We start from the raw sequence: 8822 nt of genomic DNA on the forward strand, positions 1-8822 counted from the left end.
TGTTTGGGCTAGATGAACATTCAATCATGCACTTACCATGCATTCATACATTCATTTGTCCAGAATCCTTTGGGAGCTCCGCTGCATGCCCCAGGACCTGGGACTCAGCAGTGACACTGTCTGGCCTCCTGGCGTTTTCAGTGAAGCGAGGCTTGAGCCTGACTTGCGTGCAGGCTGCCACAGGACAGGGTCTCCTGACCCCTCCCATCTCAGGCCACCTCTGCCCCAAGTCCCCACAAAGGTGTACATGAGATGGGGACCTCCATGGGGACCTCGCTGATTTCAAACCGAACCCTAGCTTTGCAGAGTGCAAGTGCTGGGTCCAAAGTCCACCCTTAGCCCCTAATGTTGTCACAGATTGAGGTAAGGATTATCAGTTGACAAGTTAAAACCATTAGGTGAATTGTCAATGCATAACTGGACATTTCAGAATGTACAAAATAAGACCCTACAGACTTCCCTCAAGTCCAGGAACAAAAAAAAAAAAAAAAAAAATGGAACCAGGGGGGTGAGGTTGTCCCCACCCCAACCCCAGAGTCAGTCTTGCATGAGAAATAGTGGGGGAAAAAAAAAAAAGAAACAGTGGGATGACCAGCAATCTTATGTCTGCCTGGAGATACCATTTGAGGCTCTCAGCTATCCCATGGGCCTGGTCCAACCAGAAGATGTTTACAGGATCCATGAAAGTGCAGACTGGACTTCCAGTTCACAGGATGGAAAAGGAATTAAGAAACAAGCTGAATGGTGACAAAAGGAAGAACCCTACGAATCATCCGCCAGATGAGTGAGCCACCCCCATCAGCCAGTCATGACAAAGGTCACTGTGCTAGATGGAAGGCAAGCCAAGGGACAGGTGCCCCCACACCCTTTAAGGTCCTGGATGATCTTCTGCTTGTATGATCTTCTGCTACGACACATCGCTAAGACAATGGATTTCCTCACTAAATATGGACCAGGTATCAGGTGATACTTAGAAATAATGATTTACTTCATTAAGCAGGATATTGTTATTTTAGATCAATAGAAAATGCCCTCATCTTTTAAAGACGCACACTTGAGTAACAAAAAAAACTCCAGAATGTTCCTAGTTTCCGGTGGTAGACACAATTCCAAGATGGCCTCCAAGAGTCTCATTGCCCTCGTATACATGCCCTGGGGGTGAATACAATGGGATATCACTCCTGTGATTAGGTTACCTGATGTGGCAAGGGTGAAGGTGTTTTTCAGGTGTCCCTCCCTATTCGGCTGACTTTAAATTAATCAAAGGGGAGATTATCCTAAAATATCCTAGGAGATTAACCTAGATTGACTATTCAGGTGAGCCCTTTGAAAGAAGGCCAAGAGGCTGGAGATGGAAGACGTCAGAGAGATTTGAAGCAGCAGTAGGCATATCCCTGTTGGCCTTGAAGAAGCAAAGTGCTGTATTGTGGACAAGGCCACATGGCAGGGAAAGCAGGTGCACTCGGAGCTGAGGACTTCAGTCCTACAACCACCAACAATTCTATAAACTCAGTAGAGGACCCCCGGATTCATAGGAGACCTAGCCCTGGCAGACACCTTGCTTTCAGCCTGGTGAGATCCTGAGCAGAGGGGCCCCCAGCCCATGCCTGGACACCTGATGCACAGAAACTGTGAGATAATAGATCTGCGTCATTTTAAGCCATTCAATTTACGGCAACTTACGATGCTTCTTTGGTCATAGTAGCCAAAAGCCAGAAACTGGCCAAATATCTCTCAACTTGAGAATGAACAAACAGATTGTGCTACACTCACCCAGTTGGAATCATACTCAGCATTAGAAAAGAATGAGCCACAGGTCCATACCCCAGCGTGGATGACTTTCAAAACTTTGATGGTGAGCAAAAGAAGCCAAATACTAAAAAAACTGTTAAGTCTACGTTTATATTCCATGATGCCATTTACATGATATGTAAGAGCAGGAAAAAACTAAATCCGTGATGATAGAAATCACAACTGTGGTTGCCCATGTGCGGGTTGGAGGAGGATTCACTGGAAAGGAGCATAAAGAACTTTCTGGGGCAATGAGAAAGTTTTACATCTTCATCTTCGTTAGGGTGCGGATTACATGAATTTTGCTCATTGGTGAAAATCCATCCAAGTGTGTACTTAAAATCTATACCTTTCATCGTATGTAAATTATTCCCCAACTTACAAATAATACGAATTCCACCCCCAGCTGTTTAAAGACTGGCAGACGGCTCTTCCCAGACCTGGAGGCAAGAGAGCAATGGGCGGCGGGGATGATTCTCAAGACATTCACATTCACATGTTTGCATGTTTGCATGCACACTCACGTGTGCCCACACACATGCGCACACGCGCGCACACACAGATGGCGGCATTCCAGGCTGACGAAGGCTCCCCTTTGGCCTCCGCCTCGTTTAATGTGGAGAAGGCAACTGCCTCCCAGCTCCCGGGTCACCGCCCTGTGTGTCCGCCTGTCAAGATAAGAAGTTGGAGGCAGATGCTGCTAATTACCTGGTCTTTCAAGTGCTCCCACGGCCCCACATCTGGCTTCCTCCCCAACATCCAGCTTGAGCCAATAAAAGCCAAATGAAATCACAAAGGGCCAGGCTGCACATGAGGAGGTGTGGGGGCAGGACAAGGACATGGCCAGGAGCGCGGGGCAGGAGAGACATCTCGCTGACCGTGCTGGCGGGACAAAGAGGTGAGAAGGCCACCCCTTCCTCGCAGCGAACAGCTTCTGCTCTGGCTGAGCCCCCCGAGCGGATCCTGGAAGAATACTGGTGGCCCGGGTTTATTTTTCTGAGCACTCGGGGAGGGGGGCTCTGCCTTCCGTGCCAGCCAGAGCCAGAGGCACCTTGGGGTTTCATGCTGGGCCTGCAGGTGTGAGCCCCAGCTTCTCCTGGGCCCCAGCTTGTGCCTCCAGCAGGTTTATGGGAGAGCAGGAACCTATGCCAAATATTGCCAGGAGGAGGCCTAACCCAGGAATCACCCAGGACAAGGTAGAATGGAAAATCACCTAGAGTTGGAGAGACTTCTGGAAAGTGCTCACCCCACCACCCTGCCCCTTTGTCTGAAATCCTACCATGGAAGAGAGGCTTTTCTCTGAATTGTAAACATGCTGTGGTCTCCCTCTCTTAACACGCAGGTCACCCCTTAAGTCTCGTCTCCTGGGGACTAATATTCTAAGTCTCAGAAGAGAGAGGCTCCGGGCAGAGAAGAAAGATGAGTGACCTCTCCAAATGATGGACCTCAGTCTCCCCATCTGTGCAACAAGGACCTTCAGTTGGATGACGTCCCAGGTTAAAGAGGAAAGGTGAGTCTGCCCTGCCCCCAGCTCCCATGGCCCTCTCCTTTGTCTGCCTGACCCTGGCAGGGATCTGAGTTGTCAAGCACGTCCTGGATGGTCCTGGCTGTCAGCCCCTCGAGGCACAGCAGACAGGCGACCCCAGGGTCCCGTGCTCCTCACGGGACTCCAAACGCCTATCGGCTCCCTCTTTGGAAAGCCAAAATAGAACTGGGCAGCACAGGATGCTGAGAGCCCCTTTGAAGGTTGTGCCGTGGGATTATTTTGCTAAACATGAAAACCCGAAAGCAGCAGGGCCGCTGATGTGTTTTCGCAAATTCCAGCAAATTAAAAAAATGTGTGTGCAGAATTCACCGAGGGGGCCAGAGCCTGGCTTTCATGAAAGAATAAATTGTTGGCCAAGACAAAGCAGCAGATTAACTTCTACGGAATCTGTTTCTCTCCAGGGTGGGGCTCCCACAAGCCGGCTCCTCGCGTCTGTGATGAGAGATCCCGCTTCCACCTTTATCTGCAGCCGGTCGAGCCGCCGAGGCCAGCGGCAAGCCTGTAGTAGGACTTAAAATGGCTTGGCAGCAAATGTCAGAGCTGTTTGATCTGCTTTTAGAAAATCACCTTTCGAGGCCCTCGAAGATACTTGACACTTTGCAAAGAGATTAAAAACTTTTCAGCTGACTTGGAAAAAGAGACCAAGTGGGTTTGATTCCCCGGGAAGCAGGAGGGGGGCTCCGGCTATGCCCAGGGCCAGGGAGTCTGAAGCCTGTGGCCTCGCTTTAAAGCGAAGAGCCAGCTCCCAGCATGGCTGCCCCTGCACGTTCCTTTTGCCCTTGGCATCTGGGATGGTCCTGGGGGGTTTTCCTTTCTGGGTTCTCAGGGAGAGGAGGTGGCCTGAGGCAGGGTTAACGTGCAAAGTAACGACTGGTAAGTTGCACGTGTCAGCATTCAGGCCGCTGAAAAGAGCTGCCCCGCCAACTCAGCCCAGCAGCAGGTCTGGAGGCCCCGGATAGATACGCAGAACTCAGGGCAGGGCCCGGGCTGTCCCATCGGTCAGTACAGGTGGCTGGGTACATGCTGAGGGGAGTCATAGCAATTGTCACAACTACCCAGCTCTCCCTTTCCCCCACAGTCTCACGAGTGTCCTTTCCAATCACTCACTGTCCTCAACCTGCCTCTTCTCCCGCTCCCATTATTTCGACTGCCTTCCAACTGGCCCCCTTCCTCTGCCCTCCTCCCCAGTCTACACCATCCAAGACCTCCAGCAGATCATCCTGAAACACGATGTTGCTCTTAAGCCACCTGCAGAACCAACAGCCTGACACCAAAACTTCTAGTCTTTCCCTGAAAATAGTGCCTGTCTGTCGTGACTTTATTATCTGTTTCAGTCATGAACTGTGTCGTATACAATTTAACTAATTTAATACAACCTCTTTCTCACCAGCCTCATTTCACATCTGAGAAAGATCAAGGCTTCTGGGGATTAATTGGCTTCTCCGAGGTCACAGAGAGTAAGTGGGACTTGAACTTGGACCTCTTCCCTAAAGCCATGCACAGAAACATTGGGCCGTACACGTGCTCCCTGTTCTCCCCCAAACGTTGCCAGAAAAGCTACATCTTCTAAAACCACAAAGATTGGTGAGGTCTCTAAATTAGGCTGCATCCACACACTAACAACCCATCTCCACAACAAATGGAAACAGTGTTTTAAAAATGTAGGATTTCAGGCCTAGGACCCATGGCATGAAAGAGGTACTCTGAGAAAAAGGATCCTGCTGGGGTGTCATGAGGACTCCATGTCCGGTCAGCCCCTTTCAGAGAGCTACACATGCCACCAGAAGTCAGTAGGTGAGAGTCTCTACAAGGGATCCGGGATGTGGGTTCCTTCCCGATTTCTAAAACTACATTTGTTGTTGGACATTGGGCAAGCTGCTGGGGCTTAGTTTCCATATGGGCTGATAGCTGATAGCTGATAGCACCTGGCTTGACCAGTCAGGACAGGCGAGGTGATGCTGTAGTGACAAACAAGCCCCAGATGTTGGTAGTTTGCCACAACAAAGGTGTATTTCTTGTCTACATTATGTGTACAATGAAGGTTGGTGAAGACCTGTGCTCTCCTATTGTAGTCACTCCTCAAGGACCCCAGGTACCCAAGGATCCTCAGTCTATAACCTGGAATGGTCATCTAAGAGCAAGGCTTCGAAGTTCCCTGCAGCAAGTAAAGAGAAGCCTGGAGGGTGAGGGACCAGCAATTAAATTCTTCAGCCCAATAATGACACGTGTCACTCCTGCCTATATTTCATTGCCACAGGAACCTGCCTAAATGCACAAACAGTGCCGCCTACCAAGAAGCAGATAAGAAGTGGATTGGAATGAACATTAGCCATGTCCCTCACCACCTGCCTCTTGGGGTGCTGTCAACATCCAATGGGCTTCCATGAAAAAGCAACTAGGGAATTAGTTGGAGCCATGATTCTGATCCCAGTTCCAGTCCTAGTTCAGGAAGTGATCTTGAGAAAATGAAATCCCCCAGTTTCAATCTCTTCATCTGTGGTATGGAGATATTAGTAACTACTTCACAGAGCTATGGCAAGAACAAGACAGTGCATAACTCTGAGCACAGCCCTAAGCCTTTGATCAATAGTTGGTGGCAGAGATGAGACGAGAATGGCCATGAGTTGACCATTTTTAAGACCATTTATAAGACCATGAATTCCTAGGGCCCTCTTCAATTTTGTGTCTGCTTAAATTTTTCCATAATAAAAAAAAGTTTTTTAACCTGGGAGAGGTTGAGTGATGGCATAGAAATGGAGGAGTAAGAAGCTCCAAGAATTGATCCAAGAAGCAACAATTAAACTGGCAAAAACTAATTAAATCAATTCTTATGGGGCACGAGAATCTCAAAAAAGAAAAATTTACAACTAGGGAAGTTCTCAATGAAGAGACAGGCTGCTAAATTTCAAAAAGTGTGTAGCATTTTTCCTTACCTACCTATCATCCTCCATTCTCTAGCTCGGTGGCAGCCGTGGGGATGGCAGCGTGCATCCCTGCTGTGTTCTGCTGGAGCTAGAGGCCAATGCAGATCTTGTTCTCAAAAAAACTGTGGTTATGCACTTTGATTTGCCTCGCAGTTCCTTGAGGGACCAGCACAGAGGCTGAACTTTGTTTTGTCTCCCTTAAGCTGGAATGGCTTTTGATGAGGACTCTGTAGAAGGCATTATACTACCCGTAGCCAGTTCCTGCCACTACCTTGGGGGCTAGGCAAGGCAAGGAGCTGACAGACCCATAAATCTGGGAAGGAAGGGACTAAATAGGAAGACCCTTGGGGCGCTAAGGGCTTTGAAGGACTCCTACATATACCAGGGGATCTGGAGTGCAATCCCTTGTGCATTCCCAGGGATAGACACATGCTCAGAAAAGATCCAGTAAGATCACAGACTTCTACCGTAGGCTGATCTTTGGGGTCTGCACAAGGAGGAAGGGAATCCAAGGCAAATGTGTATGGGCCTGGCTTAGCATTAGGGGAGTGCCCCAGCTTAGAACCAATCTGCAAAGAGTAAGAGAGTATTTTTCTTCTTTTTGGTTCCAGGCTCTTCAGAAAATCTCTCAGGTCACTGACAAACCTATGAGATAAAGGAACAGAAACTCCTGTGACCATATACAACAAGGAATACAGTCTTGCAAAAAAAAAAAAAAATCAGAAGAGTCATTAACAAATGGATGGCTGCAGTCCTCAAAAATCGACAACAGCAAACTGGGGAGAATCTGATTTTGAGAGTTACCATATTATAATAACATTCAAAACACCCACTTGTAACAAAAAAAAAATTACAAGTCATACAAAGAAACAGGAAAGTATGGCACATTCATAAGATGAAACAATGTTGCCAAAAACTATCCCCAAAGAAGCTCAGATATTAGATTTACTTGATAAAGACCTTAAATCAACTGTCTTAAATATGCTCAATGAGCTGAAGGAAACCATGGACAAAGAACCAAAGGAAACCAGAAGAACAAATTATGAACAAATGGAGAATATCCATAAAAGATAGAAAATATAAAAAAGGAATCTAATAGGAATTCTAGAGCTGAAATGAGAAGCCCACTAGAAGTATTCAATAACAGATTTGATCAGGCAGATGAAAGAATAAGCAAACTTAAAGGTAAGACAATTGAAATTTTCTAATCTGCTATGAAATGGAGCTGTGTCCCCTTCCCTCTGTCTCTTACTCTCTCCACATGGCACACAGAAGAGACCATGTTGAGCACACAGTGAGAAGGTAGCCACCTACAATCCAAGAGAATGAAACCTACCTTGCTGGCAGCTTGACCTCAGTTGATACAAGAAAGACATTTGAAAAATCCAACATTCTTTCCTGGTAAAAACAATCTGTAAGTGAGGAATAGAACAAAACTTCTTCAATGCGATAAAGTCTCCAAAAAACCCTTAGCGAACATAGTCAGTGGTGAAAGATTGAAAGCTTTTCTCCTAAGATTGAGAACAAAACAAGATGTCTTTCTTTTATCTTTTTCACTTTTATCACTCCTTTGCAACATAGTACTAGAACCAGAGCAATTAGTCAAGAAAAATAATTAAAGGACATCCAAATTGGAAAAAAAGAAAATTCTCTTTACTCACAGATGACATGATCTTTTAATGTAGAACATTCTAAAGAATACACACACACACACACACACACACACACACACTGTTAGAATTAATAAATAAATTCAGCAAAGTTGCAGAATATAAGATCAACACACAAAAATCATCTATATCTGATACATTAGCAATGAGCGATCCAAAAAGGGAAATTTTTAAAAATTCCATTTTAATAGCAAATGAAAAAAAAAATACTTAGGTGTAAATTTAACCAAGGAAGTGAGAGATTTGTACAATGAAAACTATGAGATATTGCTGAAATAAAGATGAGCTAAATAAATTGATTCATAATTAGAAGATATATCATTAAGATGGCAATATTACCCAAAGCAATCTACATATCTGATGCACTCCCTATCAAAATCCCAACCATGGTTTGTTGTTGTTGTTGTTGTTGTTGTTGTTTCCAGAAAGAGAGAAAACCTACCTTAAAATTCATTTGGGACCCCAAATCATCAAAACAATCTTGCAAAAGTACAAATTAGGAAGACTCACATCAAAACACTATTGTACTGGCATAGGATAGACATATAGATCAATGGAATAGAATAAAGGGCCCAGAAATAAATCCGTTTGTGGTCAATTGATTTATGACAAGACCACCAAGACCATTCAATGTGGAAAAGGGCAATCTTTTCAACAAATTGTGCTGGGAAAACTGGATATCCACATACAAAGTAATGACGTTGGTCCCTTACCTTATATACAGAAATTAATGCAAAATGGGTCAAAGACCCAAATTTAAGAGTTAAAACTATAAAACTATTAGAAACTAACATAGGAAAAAATTTTCATGACCTCAAACTTGCCGATGGTTTCTTATGGATAATACTAAACACGCAGGCCACAGAAGAAAAAAATAGATAAAACGGACTT

The 8822-nt window shown here is 45.6% G+C and overlaps 1 long non-coding RNA gene across 1 annotated transcript; it reads left to right on the top strand.

Moving 5' to 3' along the window:
- The first annotated feature begins 2623 nt into the window (after positions 1 to 2623).
- LOC131817499 (uncharacterized) lies at positions 2624 to 3967 on the top strand. Its single transcript, XR_009348534.1, has 3 exons — positions 2624 to 2689; positions 3134 to 3301; positions 3739 to 3967. It is a non-coding gene; the product is annotated as an uncharacterized LOC131817499 (long non-coding RNA).
- The last annotated feature ends 4855 nt before the right edge of the window (positions 3968 to 8822 follow it).

The sequence above is a fragment of the Mustela lutreola genome, chromosome 16 (genome assembly GCF_030435805.1).
Source record: "Mustela lutreola isolate mMusLut2 chromosome 16, mMusLut2.pri, whole genome shotgun sequence".
Taxonomy (NCBI): domain Eukaryota; kingdom Metazoa; phylum Chordata; class Mammalia; order Carnivora; family Mustelidae; genus Mustela; species Mustela lutreola.